This window comes from Peromyscus maniculatus, chromosome 13 (genome assembly GCF_049852395.1).
Source record: "Peromyscus maniculatus bairdii isolate BWxNUB_F1_BW_parent chromosome 13, HU_Pman_BW_mat_3.1, whole genome shotgun sequence".
Classification (NCBI taxonomy): Eukaryota; Metazoa; Chordata; class Mammalia; order Rodentia; family Cricetidae; genus Peromyscus; species Peromyscus maniculatus.
In genome coordinates this window covers 39,965,700-39,983,204 of record NC_134864.1, presented here as the reverse complement: position 1 = coordinate 39,983,204, position 17,505 = coordinate 39,965,700, and the positions used below count along the sequence as shown (strand labels likewise).

Here is a 17,505-nt window from a genome sequence, read left to right as displayed (position 1 = left end):
GAACTCAGGACCTCTGGAAGAGCAGTCAGTGCTCTTAACCACTGAGCCACCTCTCCAGCCCCAGTTTTGTTGTTGTTGTTGTTGTTTTTCTTTCAAGGGTGGAGGTTGAGGAAGAAGCTGGCCATCTTGGAAATTAGTCATCTTTCTGCCTATCAAGGAGTGTCTAACTCCTGGTCTCTCCTAAGGAGCCAGTGAGAAAATGGCCATCCAGAGATAGTGAAGATTTTCATGGTTGGTACTGTGGGGATGCAGAGCCTAGAAAGATGTAAAATCTGGCAGAATGAAGAAAGGTGGACAAGGGTTAGAGTGGAATGGTCTGGGTTTCCACCTTTAGTGGCCACATGGGTCAGGAGACTGTTAAGAGCTACACAGAGCCACAGCTGTGAGGGGAAGATCAGAGTTACATTTTGGAGTAGAATCATCCACACCGTGTCCAGGAAGAAGGGCCCAGGAAGCCGTTTTGTAGGTCTGGCGCTCTTGAGTGGAGGAGGTGGTTGCAGTGGAAGAGGCTAGCTTTGGGAGAGTGGCGGGGAGCAGTGCAGTGTCCCTAGCCTAGGGAGAAGACTGAGCTCAGAGGAGATAGCACTGAGGGGGAGGGAGGGGGAGCATGGGAGGAAGACAGGAGTGCATGGCCAACTGAAAAGAGTGGCCGCGTGGTGGAGAGCCGTCACTAGAGGGAAGTGAGCCTGCTGCAGAGTCTCTTCAGCACTTAAGATCTGGAGTTGGGGTTCGTTTTCCCACCAGACTCTGTGACCTTGGAATTGTCTGATCATAATCTCCCTGGATTTTAGCTTGGGACCAGATGCCCTGACCTGCCAGTAAAGAACAGAGAAACAAGCCGGGCGGCGGTGGTGGCGCACACCTTTAATCCCAGCACTTGGGAGGCAGAGCCAGGCGAATCTCTGTGAGTTCGAGGCCAGCCAAGTGAGTTCCAGGAAAGGCGCAAAGCTACACAGAGAAACCCTGTCTCAAAAAACCAAAAAAAAAAAAAAAAAAACAGAGAAAGATGTTTTGTTTTTATCTCCAACACCCTGAACTTTTCACCTTTTCTGTGAGAGCTGGGAACTGACAATGCTGATTTCTCTTGGGCCCTGAAATACCCAGAACCTTGTCCTTTAGAGGCCTCCTGGATGTGTTCTGGATAGGCAGTGCTGCTCTGGGCCAGCTGCTCTCAGACCTCCCCTTTGATTGCTTCATGCATTCCAGAAAGCTCTTTGAGTTTTCTCATCTTCAAGTATTATTGGGGTGCGTGTGTGCGTGTATGTGTGCGTGTGTGCGTGTGTCATGCTAGTCAGGTGTGTGTGTGTGTGTGTGTGTGTGTACACTAGAGATTATACCCAGGGAGTTATGTGTGCTAATCAGACATTTTACCATGATTTGTATCCCTAGACCATGATGATGAGTGATACTTTTTTTTAGACAAGATCTCATTATTGGGCTGGAGAGATGGCTCAGAGGTTGAGTACTGACTGGTCTTTCATAGGTCCTGAGTTCAATTCCCAGCAACCACATGGTGGCTCACAACCACCTGTAATGAGATCTGGTGCCCTCTTCTGGCCTGCAGGCATATATGTATATATAATACATAATAAATAAATAAAAAATCTTAAAAAAAGATCTCATTATGTCCTGTCCCCCCGGCCTGTGGGACTTGATATGTAGACCAGGCTTGCCTTTACGCCACCTGCTTCTGCCTCTCGAGTGCTGGGATTACAGGCATGTTCCACTGTTTATAGCTTTGATTTTCTTGTAATGTAGGAGGTATATCTCAAATTTACCATATTATAGAAACTGAAATTTACTTCATTTGGAAAAATTAATAGGTCCATTATTTACATATTATGGTTAGTATAAATTAATGTTTTTAAATGAAAATCCTTTTTTTTTTGGTTTTTGGAGACAGGGTTTCTCTGCGTAGCTTTGCGCCTTTCCTGGAGCTCACTTGGTAGCCCAGGCTGGCCTCAAACTCACAAAGATTCACCTGGCTCTGCCTCCCGAGTGCTGGGATTAAAGGCATACGCCACCACCGCCTGGCATGAAAATCATTTTTGAGAACGAATTAGATGTTTTTTTTTTTTTTTTTTTTTTTTTTTTAGATGAAGAGAAGATAACTGGATTTTCATACTTATTTCTTCACTCAATTCTATTTTGATATATTAGTTTTTGTGTTAGGAAGAAAATTTAGGAGAGGTGGCTTAGTGGTTACGAGCACTGGCTGTTCCTCCAGAGAACCAAGCTCACTGCTGATTTTGGTTTTCCTGGCCTCTTTGAACATTGCATCCTTGTTGTACACAGACACAGATACAGACAAAATACTTAGACATAGAAAACAACAACAGAAATATTAAAAAGAAGAGAATTTGGCCTTAGATGGTTAGAAGGGCCGGAAACACAGGAGCTTGTGAGTATTATACTTTGGTATTATATAAAAGAAGGATCAACTCTTGGTTGGTAAGGCTTTGTTTGCTATTTGGTTGTTCAGAGTTGAGTTTTCACTGGGGAGCTCAGATTTTTCTAGAATTTTAAGATTTTACTGCATCAGTCTCACAAGTGTGCGATAACCACAGGTGTGGGCCACCACACCAGCTTGTATGTATTCTTGACTCCATGATATCATGTGGTAGGCACTGATTGAGTTATACAGCTCTTCAAACACTGTCCTGTTTCTTACACGGGATTAAAAAAATCACATTTGAAAGCAGGCATGGTGGCACCAGTGGACCTGTTACATTTGAGGCCAACCTGTGCTACATAGCAAGACCCTGTCCGAAGACACCAAGAGTGGGCCGTTGAGATGCTCATCAGCTAATAGCACTTGCTACCCAGCCTGATGACCTGGCTTCAATCCTTAGAACCCACATAATGGAAGGAGAGAAGAATCATGAAATTGTCCTCTGGCCTCCACATTATACTGTGACATTAACATGTACACATACTCACAAGTAGATAAATAAATGTTAAAAGTTTATATAAAGTAAAATAAAAAGCCATTTGTATTATCATCACAATTTCCAGAAAAACAGTCCTGCTTCAAGTGGTGGATACAGTTGTGCCAAAATTCTGATTTTTCTTTTGGAAGCTCAGATTTTCTCATTGGCACTAAGCACTGTCAGCTGTTTACTTGAAGTGACAGGCTTTACTTTGTTTCATTTTCCAGAAATGTCTGCCAGATGCTGAAGTCTGAAGGACTTTGTCGCTTATGTCATTCATTCTTTCAAGTAAACATGGTGTTCTACAGAGAAGAAATCTGGCAGTTGAGTCACTCGAGTGACACACACAAGAGTGTATGAGCTTAAGTGGGTTTGTGTTTTACTTTGTTTGAGATAAGGGTCTCATGTAGCCCAGGCTGGCCTGGAACTCACTGTGTGGTTGAGAATAGCCTTAAACCCCTGCCTCTACCTGGGAAGTGCTAGGATTCCCGACCGTGGCACTGTGCACCACCAGTGTATCTAAGTGCTCTGTCGGCGTCTCACCTGGGTGCTGTCCACGAGCTGTCCCTCAGATCTTGCCTCTTGGTTGTCACATAGACTATTTGAAGCTGTAACAATAATTATTGCTGTACTGTGACATGAAATTGCTGTCCTTTCAGTGTGCTGCCGGTCAGTACCGCCTGTGGAGACTCTAAGCAGCTGTTGTCCTGAGCTGGGCTGGGGGGGCAGTGGCTCTGTTCCTCTCTGCCTTTCTTGACCATCAGTGGGAAGGTCAGCACAGTGGAAAAGGCAAATACCCTCTTTTCTGGTAGACAAACAGTTCTGACCTAGTAGAACCTCTGAGAGAGTCTCAGGGCTCCGTCAGGTTCTGTGAACCGTGCTTTGAGGACTGCTGTTTGCCTGAGGTGTCTGTGGAAACTGATAAACATCAAAACTTCAGAAGAGCTAGTCGCCTGGTCATCTAAAGCTTCAACTGGTTTCCCTTGTCAGCAGTCTGTAGTTTTACCCTCTTGGGTCAGGCTGTTGTGACCCGTATCTTTTCCGTGGTTTACTTTTTCAGATGCAATCCTGCACTGTGCTCTGCCAGACTGCCTTGACTTCACCTTTCTTCACTTGTAGTAGTACTGACCTTCCCTTTCTTAAAAACTGGAGTTTGACCTTTGTGTGATTTCTAGAAATCAGTTTGCCTGGGACTAGAGAGGTGGCTCACGCAGTGGCTGAGAGCTAATCACTGCACATACGGACAGAGGTCCTGCCTTCAGTTCCCCACACGACTGCCTGTGACTCCAGCTCCAGGGACCTCTGAGGGTACCTGCACTGATGTGCACATACTCACAAGTATCTACATACATACACACAATGAGAAATAAAAATAAACCTACAAAATTTATTCAATTCATTGCTTCTCCAACTCACTTTAGGGAGCTAGAGTATGGGATTTATCATGTCAGAGAAAGTAGGTTTGATTCCTTCACTCAGCCCTGTCCATTTGCTAGGTGGGTTACTTACATCAAGGAATCCTGTCAGGAACCTTGTGATGAACCATTTCCAGTGCCCCAAATTCCCCAGGTGACCTACAGAAACACCTAGATGGAGGAGGTAAAGGAAACTACAGATCTCAGTGCCACATCCAAGATAATGATTTAATCAGTGTGTAATGAATAATTGCTTTCTTTTTTTGGCATAGGCTACTAATCCTTCTCACTTGCTTAAGGAAACAAGGCAAAAGTATCCCTGCAGATTGAACAGAACAGAAAGGACTCTCTCTGTCTCTCTGTGTGTGTCTGAGAGAGTGAAAATATGATTTGGGATTAAACCTCAAGCACGCCAAGCAACTAACTGCTCTGCTCTAGGCTACATCCCAACACTTCTTACCTTTTTTTGTTTTTTTGAGACAGGGTTTCTCTGTGTATCCCTGGCTGTCCTGGAACTTGCTCTGTAGACCAGGCTGAACTCGAACTCAGATCTTCCTGCCTTTGTCCCCTGAGTGCTAGGATTAAAATTGTACATCATCACCACCACCACCACCACCACCACCACCACCACCACCACCACCACCACCACCACCACCACCACCACCACCGACTGTCTATTTCTTACTTTTTTTTTTGGTTTTTCGAGACAGGGTTTCTCTGTGTAGCTTTGCGCCTTTTCCTGGAACTCACTTGGTAGCCCAGGCTGGCCTCGAACTCACAGAGATCCGCCTGGCTCTGCCTCCCGAGTGCTGGGATTAAAGGCGTGCGCCACCACCGCCCGGCCATTTCTTACTTTTTATTTTGAGGCAGTCTTTCACTGAATTGCCCAAGCTGGTCTTGAATTCCTTCTGTAGCTCCTGAAAACCTTGGACCCATGATCATCCTGACATCCTCCAGTAATTAGGATTACAGGTCTGCACTATCAGGAGCATCTGATGGCTCTAAGCTGTATTTTAAAAAGAGCATTGTGAGCCATTTGTGGTGATGCATACATGTAGCTGGAAGTTTCTCTAGTCCTATCCAGCCTCAGTCAGCACAAGTCTCTCTCACCCACATCCTTCAGCCGCTGGGTCCCAAGTAAACACACAGAGGCTTGTATTACTTACAAACTGTATGGCCTATGGCTTCAGATTCTTGCTAGCTAGCTCTTTCATCTTACATTAACCCATTCCTATAAATCTATATGTTACCACGTGACTGTGGCGTAACTGGTCTGCTGGCATCTTGTTGCTCCTTTGGCGGTGGCTGGCGTCTCTCCTGACCTTTTTCTTCCTCTGTCTCTTTAGTTTGAATGTACCGCCTATCCTTAATCTGCCTCGCCATTGGCCAAACAGCTTTATTTATCAACCAATAGAGCAACACACATTCACAGCATACAGAAAGACACAGCACAGCACATACAGCACTTAGGATGGCCAGGCAACAGGATTGCCACAAATTCACTCATCCTGAGCTACACATTGAAACTCGGGGGTGGGTGGGGGAGAGGTAGCGCAGATGGTAAGTGCTTGTTGTTCGAGCATGGAGACCTGGGTTTGACTCCTCAGAACCCACGTAACAACACAAGCATCTGTAATCCCAATGCTCCTATTGAGAGATGGGAGACAGAGACAGAAGCTGGCAGGAAGCTCACAGGCCAGCTAGCCTGCTATACAATATGGAAAAACAGAGACACTGTCACTTGAGGCTGTCTTCCTACCTCCACATGAGTACTGTGGCATATCATATACACTTGAGTCACACACACTAACACCCAAAGAAATAGAAGAAATTCTAAGGAGAGAAGAGTGGAGAAGTAGAGAATTCAGCTGGTGACAGATGATGGCGACCTGATTGAGGTAGTGACTGGAGATCGGGAACAATTAATTAAAAAACTTACCTGAGCTGGGTGCATGCCTTTAGTTCTAGCACTCAGGAGGCAGAGGCATGTGGAGCTCTGTGAGTTTCAGGCTACCCAGGACTATTACACAGAGAAAGCCTGTCTTGGGGTGCTGGGGAAACACCCCAACAAAAACCCACAAATTTTCTTTGAAGTACTTGTTGATAGATTGAGTGGAAGAGAAAGTTCAGCAGAGGTCAGGGTCAAGTCCTCATTACTCCTGGCAGGTTGTAAATTCCTGTGTTACACAGATTTCTGTTCTGGTCCTCTCTTTTCCCTAGATCTTTTTTGAGAGTGGTCATTCGCCATGTAGTCCAGGCCTCAGACTTACACTCCTCCTGCCTCAGTCTCAAGAGTGCTGAGATTAGGTCATTGTCACCATACCTGGTTTGAATTTTAGTATACTGACGTCATAATATGGAATATCAGCGTCTTTCCTGCCCCTGATACTAATTAAAGTTGAACTGGGCAGGGGAGAAGGGTTGATTCGTTCTGGTGTCCTTAGTACTTCTCTCTTGTCCTCTAGTGTGGCTTTCCTAAAAGTTGACATTTCCATCTGCTTTCAGAAAGAAAAGATGATTTGTTCCCTCTTAAACGACAGTAGCTGTAGGAACCTTGATTTCCACAGTGCCTCCCTTGTTTCCTTCTTTCTAGCACCAGAGACCTTCTCTCGGCCTCTCAGGTTCCTGCTTCTCAGCTGTGTGTAGACAGTACCTGCTCTCGGTTTTGTGGACAGTGAGGTTTCTGTGGAGAATCAGGTTTTAATGGTATTCTTCAGGCAGCCCCAAAGCCATAGCATGTTGACTGGCCCCAGAAACTGCTTTGCTAGCTTCATCTGCCAGGCCCTGGTGTTGGCCTCCTCCTCTGAGTTGCCTTGAACAGAGTTTGGAAGTTTACTGTCGGATGGATTTAAAAACAGCTACATTTCAAAGACTCATCATATGGGCCTGTGACCTTGCTCTGTACCTTAGAGCATGACAGGTGGATTCCTGTTCATCTTATTTTAGGTAGTAGAATGTGCATGAACATGAACATCCTGTTGCATCAACATCATTTGTTAAAAAGATGATCCCTTCATGAAATTGCCGAGGCAACTTTTAATTGGCCAGAATGTGTTTTATTTCTGGACTCTGTTGTGTCCCATTGGCCTACATGTCTATTCTTAACACTAGTGTCATAGCCTTGTTCTAAATTGTGAAATTAGGCAGAGTAAGTCTCCCAGCTGTTAGGTCTCCTGTTCTGTTCTATTTGTATATAGATTTTCATGTCCACTTGTCAGCTTCATCAGTAAAGCCTTCTGGAATTTTGATAACAATTACATTTACTCTGTGTATCAATCAGAAATAATTGCCAACTTCATAGTGAGACTTATGATTCATGAACATGTTATCTCTTCATAGGTTTACACCTCTAATTTCTTTTTCATTGTATAGGTCTATACTTTTTGTTAGTTATTGTTAAAGTTATTCCTAAAGTTGGGCACATCAATAAGACATCCTTAGTTTTTACTCAGGAGATAGCAGCAGAGGACTAGCTTGAGCCCAGGAGTTTGAACCTAGCCTGAGCAACACAGCAAGACCCTTTGCCAACCTGAAAGTAACCATATCGACCCAAACAGGAACCTAGGAGATTTAATTCTTTTTGATGATACTGTAAATGGAATTGTTGATTTGCTTGTATGATGCTAGAGATTCCACCCAGGGACTGTGCATTAGCTAACTGCTCTACCGTGGAGCTATGACCAGTCTTGGTTTGGCTTGGTTTTTGCAGACAGGTGTACCCAGATTGGCCTCACACTGAGAATAGTCTTTAAAAAAATTTTTTTAGATTTATTTCTTTTATGTGTATGATTGTTTTGCTGCATGTAAGTATGTGTACCATGTGCATGCCTGGTACCTCCAGAGGTCAGAAGAGGAAGTGAGATATCCTGGGACTGGAGTTCAAGATAGTTGTGAACTACTACTGTGTGGGTTCTGGGAATGGATCCCAGGTCCTCTAAGAAGTGCTTTTAACTGCTGAGCCAACTCCCCAGCCCTGAGAATAATCTTGAACTTCAGATCCTCTTGCCTCCGTCCCTGATTACAGGTCTGGGCCACCATGCCATTTATGTGGTACTGCAGCTTGAATTGAGGGCTTGCTAGGCAAGCCCTCTCCTAACTGATCCCCCCACTGGACCATTTTCTTAGAGTTTGAGAAAAATAACAGGCTAGGCAAGCTGTAAATCTTGGCAGCTGGCAGGAGGAGAGAGATGGAGAAGAGGAAGAGAGATAGGCATGCCTTTTGGGTTAGAGTCCAAGAAAATGGGCAAATTTAGCAGTGGAGGTGCACACGGAGCTCCATGGGGTGAGGCTGAGGTTTTTTGTTTGCTTATGTGGGCTGGGCAGATGGCTGAGTGGGTAAAAGCACTTGCCATGAAGTGTGAGCCTCTGAGTTTGAATCCTCAGAATCCACACAGAAGCCAGGAGCAGTAGCTCCTGTTCCTGCAATCCCATGTTCCTACAGGGAGAGAGAAAGCAAAAGCAGGAGACTCCCCGGGCGGGAGCTTGCAGCTAGCTAACCTGTCGCACGCAGCAAAAACCCAAGAGCTCTTGTTTCAAACACGGCAGAAGCTGACTTTACACACATACATGAAAAGTGAATTAAAAATTTCTAATTGTTTTTGTGTATCAGCCTTGGACCCTCTGGCCTTACTAAACTTCCTTCTTTATTCTAGTCAGTTTTCCTTTTGTAGATTTCTTGGGATTTTATAGATTTCTTAGGAGTGTCCGTGTGTGTGTGTCCCCATTGATAGAATTTCTCTTTGTAATATCCTTAGCTGCCCTGGAACTTGATTTGTAAACCAGGCTGGCCTTGGACTCGCAGAGATCCACCTGCCTCTACTTCCTGAGTGCTGGGATTAAAGGCATGCACCATTATGCCTGTCTATGGACTTAATTTTTTTAAAAAACATTTATTGTGTGTGTGTGTGTGTGTGTGTGTGTGTGTGTGTGTGTGCGCGCGCGCGCGCGCGCTCAAGTGTTCCATAGTGCATGTGTAGAGGTCAGAGGACAACTTGTGGGAGTTGGCTCTATCCTTCCATTGGATTCTGGGATTGAACTCAAGTGGTCTTCAAACTTGGCAGCTGAGCCATCTAGCTGGCCTGATTTCTTGGATTTCTATTTCTACTGCCAAGAAAACTCCCTCCCACCCACCCCCCAAAAAAACCCCAAAAAACCTTATTTGTCCCTTTTTAATTTGTATTCCTTTGATTTCCTTTTTTCCCTGTCTTTTCCCCTCTATTTTAGTTTTTCGAGCCAAGGTTTCTCTAAGTAGCCTTGGCTGCCCTGGAACTCACTCTGTGTTGTGGAATATTTGTTTAATTATGTAAAGAAGATGTGCTGCTGTGTTACCTTGCCTGCCTAAGGCACCTGATTGGTCTAATAAAAAGCTGAACAACCAGTATCAAATGAAGAAAGAAAAAGAGGTATAGGCTGGACTTCTGGGCAGGGAGAGTAAATAGGAGGAGGAATTTAGGCTCTGGGAAGAAAGAAAAAGAGATGCCAGGGACCGGCCAGCCAGATATGGAAGAAGCAGGAAATCAGGACACACAGAGTGAAAGAAACGGTAAAAGCACCGAGGGAAATGTGGATGGAGAGAAACAGGTTCAATTAAGTTATAAGAGCTGGTGGGACAAGCCTGAGCTAAGGCTGAACATTCATAACTAATAACAACTCTGTCTTTATTTGGGAGTTGGTTGGCAACCCAAAGAAAATTCCAACTACAGCTCTGTAGACCAGGCTAGCCTGAAACTCATAGAGCTCCGCCTGCCTCTGCCTCCCAAGTTCTGGAATTAAAGGTGTGCGCCACCACCGCCTGGTTCCTTTGATCTCCCTTTGCCCTCCAGTACAGAGGTGACCAACACTGATGGCCAGCTGTCCTTGGCCCCCAGCTCTTGGGAAGGCACCCGCAGTCCCACTATTAGTTTGATGATGTCCCTCTCAGCTGTAGACCAGCACTGCCTTTGGGGTTACCTTTTCTTTCCTTTTTTGGTACACTAAATGTTCCAGGCCTGTCTCCTGTTTGTCCTGTCTCGGCCCTGGAATCATTCACTTTTAAATGGCTCTGGCTCCTTTTATTAACGTGGTGTTTAGAAATCAGAGTCGAGGAAGAGTTCAGAAGAATTTCGTTTAAACTCCTTTAGGCAGTGTTTCAGGAATCCTAAGGATCCAACTGTAAAAGCCAGTAAGACCCAGAAGCCAGAGGACAGAAAGGGCTTTAGTTTACCACACACCTCCTGGCATGATTGTTTTTAGTTTTCAATTTTACATTTTATTTACTTACTGTGTGTGCGTACATATCTACACATGTCCAGGTGTATATGAGGAGGTCAGAGGACAATTTGAGGAAATGGCTTCTTCCTGCGTGTGGGTACTGGGGTGGAACTCAGGTCATCAGGCTTGGTGGCAAGCACCTTTGTTTACTGAGCTATTTGGCCTTTCTGATGTGTTTTAATGGGAATCATATTATAGCTGAAGAATCTAAGTATTAGTATTATAATAAATGTCACAAAAGCTACCAAATAGCTTTTAGGTCTTTTTGTTTGTTTTGAGACAGTGTCTCACTTTGTAGCCTAGACTGACCAGGAACTCAGTACATAGCCCAGAGTGGCCTAGAACTTGAGGTGGTCCTCCTGCCTCAGCCTCCCAGGTGCTAGGATTATGAGCCTGAGCTACTACCCTGCCTAGCTCCAGTGATGGCTTTATAAGAGAACATTACTTGTCCTGGTTGAATTTTGAAATTCCTAGTGGAGCTATCATTGCCTGTTCCTTGTATTTTTCTTTCAAGCAGCCTTATAAAAAGACTGAGGGGCAAGGTGGAGTCTTTGGGTACCTAGTTAGCTTTTGATTGATGCGATAAAAACAAACACTATGATCAAAAGCAACTTAGGGAGGAAAGGGTTTATTTCATCTTAAGTTATATTCCATCCTGAAAGGAAGTCAGGACAAGAACTCAAGTCAGGACAAGTCAGGAACCTGGAGACAGCTGAAGCAGAGACCACAGAGGAGTGCTGCTTACTTTAGTGGCTTGTGCTCCATGGCTTGCTCAGCCACCTTCCTTAAGCAACCCAGGACCACCTGCCCATAGTGGGCTGGACCCTCCCACATCAATAATTAACTCTCCTATAGGCCAGTCTGATGGAGGCATTTTCTCAGTTGAGGGTCCTTCTTGACAGATGACTCTATGTCAAATCGACAAAAACAAACAAACAAAAACAGAACAGGAATCAATACCAAAGAATAGTAACTGTCATGCTGCTGGTGTTCATTGTGGGTCAGTGGCGAGGGCCATGGGAGTATACAGCAGGTGACAACTAGTGTTTGAAAAGCTGACCCACTAGATGCATAACTCCCTGATGAGGATCCCCACCTGGCAAAGTCACTCACTGGCTGTGGAAACTGGCTGTTTCCTGTCTGTAACTTTCTCACGTGCCACCGTTATACCGCCCTGTAAGAACAGCTGTGGGTGTTCTCCACAGCCCCTTGGTAGTGTGTTTTCCATCTCTGGGCACACATTTAGCTGTGTATTTCTGTTTAAGCTGTATAATTCTGCTGAACAGAAATATTACCAGAATATTCTTCTTTACTGATACTGGAAAGTAACAGTATTCTCAGTCTCAAAGACAGCCTTTTACACATTTTGCAGAGACCTTAGAACAAATTCAATACAGACTAAACTGCCCCTGCAGAAAAATAAAGACTAATTCCCAGGTGTTGTTTATTGCTAAATCAAGGCCAGGCTGTTTACATCAAGACATAGTCCTTGCAGGAGCTCCCTTTCTGCATGCACCCTGACTGTTCAAGGTTCAGCCCATTGTTTCATGTCTGAGACTTCTCACCAACTACGAGGCATGGGTCAATGTGACATCACTGGCCTAAGAGAAACGACGTGACTTATCTTGTGTTTTGAGAATAGGTAGGGCCCTGAAAATGTAACTTATAATTGTCCAGAGTTTGTGGAGCAGCAGCAGCAGCAGTGGTGTGGAGAGAGATGGCTGTAGAGCTATGTGAGAGCTGCTGCAGAATGTGTGTGTGTGTGTGTGTGTGTGTGTGTGTGTGTGTGTGTGTGTGTGTGTGTGCGTGCGTGCGCGCGCGCGCACAAGCTCGGGGTGAGAGATGAAGAACAAGCATGAGAGAAGTGTGCGGAAGTGAGTGGGTGAAAGAGTGAGTAAAGAATGAATGAATAAAGTAGGAGTAGGTGTGTGAGTGAGTGTGAGAGAGAGCACTGTGTGAAGGAGCTGCTGCTGTGTTGAGGAGCTGTGCCTAGGAACTGTGTCTGGTGTGAGAGCTGTGTAAATGAGGTGTTTAGCTCTGGCTGTGTGGAGATTTAACTGTGTGGAGACAAGGAAGATGAGGCTGTATAGAAAAGAGAGATAGAAGAGAAAGGTATGTAAAAGACAGATGTGTAGTCATGTGAAAAGATGTAACTGTATAGAGACATGTAGCATGTATAGAATGTAGCAGTGTCGAGATACATAGCTGTGTGGAAACAGAAAGAGTCAGAGATGATTCTTAAAATGAAGTAAAAAAGAAAGTTAACAGAAAATGTGTTTTTTTAATTTTACCAGTCAGATATATAGAAACTTATTTGTAAATAACCTCAGATAGAAAAAGTCTAGCTCTCGACACCTTTGTGGATTTTCTTGCATTACCCTGGAGGTGGCCTTGGAGCAGGCTCTCCGTAAGGTCCCCCCCATAGGTCAGGTACTGTGCTGGCCCAAAATTCACAACCCTCTGGCTCTGCTAGGATTATGGGTGTGCCATCATGCCGATTGGTATATGCTATGCTTCTGTGTGCCTTATGTGAATTTTCAATTTTCTTTTTTTTAAGATTTATTTATTTATCATAATACAGTGTTCTGTCTGCATGTATGCCTGCAGGCCAGAAGAGGGCACCAGATCTCATGGATAGTTGAGAGCCACCATGTGGGTGCTGGGAATTGAACTCAGGACCTCTGGAAGAGCAGCCAGTGCTCTTAACCTCTCAGCTATTTCTCCAGCCCCTCAAATTTGGTTTCTTGAAACTACTTAGTAGGGTTATGGTTATTTCCCTTCTCATGTCTTTCCCAGAATACTGCAGCTGTGAGGCCCAGCATTAGAAAGTGGCTAATTGCTGAGCACTGAATGTGATGAACTGCTGACCAGGACTTTGCTTGGCAGGAGCTCCTGTGAGCTGATAGCTGCTAATGCAACGTGGCTGGGAAGAGAAAGAGTACCCTGGAGACTCTTGGAAAACTTCACACAAGTAATACATGTTTTTGTTTGAAATGTTAAACAATGTAGGTGTCTTGAGATAAATTATCAGATATCCTCTCACCTTCCCCTGCCTAATCTTTTGTCCTATCCCTCTGCCCAGGATGACCCCACTAACAATGGGGTGTGTATTCTAGCCTTTTGCTTTTACACAAATAGACTTAGATGCCCTGAAAGTTTTCCAGGGGGACTTTCCAACAATTCTCTCCTCAACTACTACTGTGCTCTTAATTAACTTTGACTTTTCTTTCAGCTGGGCAGTTTCCTGTTTAGGCCTACATGGAGGAACTTAGCCACAGAATATTTAATATTCTTTTAAACTTGAACCCTACAGGCAGTAGTAGCTCAGTGTCTGTACACCCTCTTCCTCTTAGCTCTTCTTGTTCCTTGGGGATAATATATAGGGACAAGAACCATGTGATTTCATTTGTTCTATAAAATGTTAGATTATTCACACTGCTATTTTCCAGGTGAGCTCGGTTTGTTGGCTCCCTAAGAAAGGTCTTTGCAAGGGGCTGATTGGAGGGTCAGGCAATGTTGGGTCATTTGGTTATATACAGAGAAAATAAGTACAAATGCCTGTGCCTGTCTTTAAGCAGTGTGTGTGTGTGTGTGTGTGTGTGTGTGTGTGTGTGTAAATTAAATGAAAATAATAGAGCTTATGGAAAATTCTCTTTTTAAAATCTTATTTTATGCATATGGTTGTGTTGTCTGTATGTCTGTCCATATGTGCCTGGTACCTGTGGAGGCCAGAAGAAGGCAACAGATGTCCTGAAACGAGTTACAGACAGTTGTGAGCCATTTGGGTGCTGGGAATTGAACCTGGGTCCTCTGAAAGAGCAACCAGTACTTTTTAACCACTGAACCATCTCTCCAGCCTCAGAAAATTCTTTTTTTAAAATAAAATTTTAAAAAAGATTTGTTATGTATACAGTGTTCTGCCTGCATATACCCCTGCCCGCCAGAAGAGGGCCCCAGATCTCATTACAGATGGTTGTGAGCCACCATGTGGTTACAACAGCCAGTGCTCTTAACCACTGAGCCATTTCTCCAGCCCCAGAAAATGCTTTTTAATTTGCTTAATTTAATTATCAATTGCTTTTATGAAATTTGACTTAAGTTGGCTACTTTTAAATGTTTTTGTTTTATCTGTGTAAGTTTTCCTCCATGTATGTATGTACACCATGTGCATGCTGAGTTGTGGTAGGGTGGTTTTGGGGATTTTTGTTTCTTTGTTTCTTTGTTTTGAGACAGGGTCTCACCATGTAGCCCTAGCTGGCTTGGAATTCACTTTATAGTCCAGGCTGGCCTGGAATCTACAGAGCTTTATCTGGCTCTGCCTCCCAAGAGCTGGGAATAAAGACGTGTGCTATCATGCCTGGCTAAATTGGGTATTTGTCTTTGTTCTGAGACAGGATCTTACTGTATAGCTCTAGCTGGCTAACAACTGACTGTGTAGCCTAGCCTTGAACTCATAGAGAGCCACCTGCTTCTTGAATGCAGGAATTAAAGGCGCACACTAACACTGGGCTAAATGGGGTATTTGGTCTGGGCATGGCCTTCCACACGTGTGTTAGCTTCCTGTTCTTTCCCTGGGTGGCTCATCCGAATGCTTTGTTTGGGAGAAGGACAGACAGTCTGATCCCTGGGTCCTAAAGGCATACACACAGATCCACAGAGTGTGTCATCACGGTACACTTACATATGTAAGGGGCTGAGAAAAGCTTGTGAAATGATACTGTGTTCGAAATCAAGAGAATACTTCAGGGGATGGCTTTGCCCAGCAGGAAGCTGCCTTGTGAGGGTGTCTGGGAGCCAGGCAGTGTCTGCCTGTGTGGACTTGGACTTGATGGTGGAGCTCAGCATTTTTGCTGTTTTGTTTTGTTTGGAGACAGAGTTTCTCTGTGCAGCCATGACTGTCCTAGAACTCCATAGAGCAGGCTGGCCCTCAAGCTCAGAGATCTGCCTGCCTCTGCCTCCACCCACCACCACCACCACCACCACACACACACACACACACACACACACACACACACACACACACACGCACGCACGCACGTGCTTGTGTCACTGTGCCCAGCTAGAACTCACCATTCTTTTTTTTTTAAGATTTATTTATTTATTTATTTATTTATTTATTTATTTATTTATTTATTATGTATACAGCATTATGACTGCAGGCCAGAAGAGGGCACCAGATCTCGTTACAGATGGTTGTAAGCCACCATGTGGTTGCTGGGAATTGAACTCAGGACCTCTGGAAGAGCAGTCAGTGCTCTTAACCTCTGAGCCATCTCTCCAGCCCTAGAACTCACCATTCTTAGTGTGTTAGCTTTTGAACTATTTTCAAACTGGTTTGAAAATAATTTGGTTTCCTCAAATTATTAGAATTTGGACCCTTTGAAACCTTTTTAAGCTTGACACTCACATTCCTGTAGGCACTGGGCATCACACAGGAAAATGTGACCTGTGGTGGGGACACAGGGTGCTTGAATATTGTCACTAAATCTGTTTCCCATGACACTGAGTTTTGATTTCATTAGGAATCTCCACAAAGAGAAAGAAATTGCTTTTAGCAAACATTTCCTTGTTTGAGCCAGAAACTACTTCTGAACTAAAGCCAGATTGGGGCACCTCTAAGTGACACTCTTGTGGAGTGGTACTGTTTACTTTGTTTTCCTGGAGCCACTGTCTGCAGAGTGTCTGACACAGCAGATTTGTCTTGGCTTGGCACTTCGTGACACCACCATGTTAGCCGACACTGGATGTCTCTTATGACAACGTGGAACTCTCATAATTAAAGAAACCGTCTCACCTCCCCGGACCGTACATACAGACACGTTTCTTAAAGACAAAGGCCTTCCTCTAAGTTGTTAAACTACACACCATGGAACTTATGAGAGAACAGAAAAAATGGAAATGATTGTCTCAGAGACAAGAGTATCTCATCAGTGAGAAAAGAGTTCACCTACATTGGAGCTAACTCAGGTTGCCAGTTTGATACCGAATGGGAGCAAACTACCCTTAGCCTTTGAAGATGGTGGGGTTTTGTCTCTTTTGACTCTTCCTTCCTTAGTTGTATTAAAAGGCAAGCCAGCCAGGTGCAGTGGCATATGCCTTTAATCCCAGAATTGGGAAACAGAGGCAAGCAAATGTCTGTGAGCTGGAGGTTATCCTGGTTTACATATTGAGTTTCAAGCTCACCAAAGCTGTATAGTGAGATCCTATCAAAGAACAAACTAGTTGGTGTCTGTGGTCAGTGTTCATGACACAGAGGATTAATTACCTGGTGAGTTACAGAGAAGAAAAATCGAATAGTATGTCAGAAGGAAGGGTCTCTTTCTTCATCCACCTGTCTAACTCTGAGGTATTATGCAGTGGTTTTGATTGACAGCTGTGGGGGAAAGTGGGGCTGTCTGTGGTACTGGTGAGAAATCTATGGAATGCTCTTAGACACTTCACCCATAAAGCCTTGAGCCAGAACTTATAAAAGCATAGAGGTGAATGGGAACTCATTAGTGGAATTGCTTTTCAGAGGATGTCAGCCTTGGGTTTTATTTCCTTAGCGCTTGTGTCCTATTGCGTTGCATTGGTAGGGCAAGATGTGGCTTCCTGAAAGAGAATTGGGTTGAATTGTGAGTCTTTTGAGTGTACCAAGCATTCATACATGTGTACACATGTGCTTTCTTACAAAATCATGAGTAGGGCTTGACTCTTTCAATGTCAGGCTTCGCTGTTGTATGTGTACAGGTTAGTTGTCCTCTAAACACTATTTCCATCATTGGACTTGAGTGCAGCTGCATTCTGTCTCCTTTTTGAGGATACTGACCTCAATACTGTTGATAGCACTTATCCTGTTTTTAGCTCACCCCTCGTTTTGTCGTCTTGTATGTTTTTGTGCTCTTGAAAAGGGCTCTCTGTAGGTCCAAATT

General features: G+C 44.3%; 1 protein-coding gene across 6 annotated transcripts in view; it reads left to right on the top strand.

The window, feature by feature from the left end:
* Nucleotides 1–17,505, top strand: part of Ttll4 (tubulin tyrosine ligase like 4) — a 51,258-nt gene that overhangs the window by 3,247 nt on the left and 30,506 nt on the right. For 2 of the 6 annotated variants that reach the window (XM_076550050.1, XM_076550048.1), the window contains exon 1: nt 3,158–3,296. The exons of 2 other annotated variants lie outside the window; for them this stretch is intronic. The gene's annotated coding sequence lies outside the window, so the exon portion shown is untranslated. Of the gene's footprint in view, nt 1–3,157; nt 3,297–13,390; nt 13,566–17,505 lie in introns of those variants that run through there. 2 more of the 6 variants (XM_076550047.1, XM_076550049.1) reach the window with 2 other exon arrangements.